The sequence below is a fragment of the Leptosomus discolor genome, chromosome 15 (genome assembly GCF_034619465.1).
Source record: "Leptosomus discolor isolate bLepDis1 chromosome 15, bLepDis1.hap2, whole genome shotgun sequence".
Taxonomy (NCBI): Eukaryota; Metazoa; Chordata; class Aves; order Leptosomiformes; family Leptosomidae; genus Leptosomus; species Leptosomus discolor.
Window position 1 is genome coordinate 2,686,961 of NC_141405.1, and position 812 is coordinate 2,687,772.

An 812-nucleotide genomic window follows, 5' to 3' on the forward strand; every position below is an offset into this window, starting at 1 on the left:
ATAAAAAATACTTCTCGCCCAGAAATCCTCATACACCACACAACATGCTACGAAAAGAGAATAAGCTTGTGAGCTTGTGTTTTAAAAACTAGTGCCGCTACCAGGTTTCCCCCGACTGTAGTGTCACGTGGGCAGTTCAGCTTGCCGCTTCACCCCCTGGAACCGGCCAGTTCCTGTGGATCATCAACCTGGCCAAAATTTTCTTAAATGAATTTTTTTTAAACCTACTGCACGTGTGGCAAGCAGTGTGACAGTATTTTCACTGCTTGGAGCAGTGTCCCTGCTAGGACATAGGAAAGCTGCCTGTCTTCTGAATTTATCCCTTTACTTACTGTGATTGTAAGTTGTATTAACATCTCTGTACCTCGTTCTCCTGGCAGTAGAAGGGGAATAGTATGTTTTTATTTAGTTAGGTGCTTTGAAAGACCTCTATTTTTTTTTATATCATCCAGTGAGTAGTCATAGATTAGTCTGCAATTTCTGCGGTAAGGCACTATTTTGGGAGGAAAGAATTCTGAAAAGAGCTTGGGAGGAGAAGTCACAGTGTGTAATCTAAACATAAAGTCTGGTTGCAACCCCGGTGTCAGGAGGATTAGTAGAATCTTTAGATGGGGATATTTAATGTAGATTTTGCCTCCTTACTGGACACGGATATGATTCCTTCTGGTTTGATGTGCTCAGGTCATATGTGAGCAATTCAAGGATGATGAACTAGAGACCTCAAAAAAGGCTAGTGAGGCTATTTAAAGGACTGGACAACATGCCTGTCATGGGAGTCCTGAAGTTCTCCATTTCCCTCTTTGGAGAAGGAT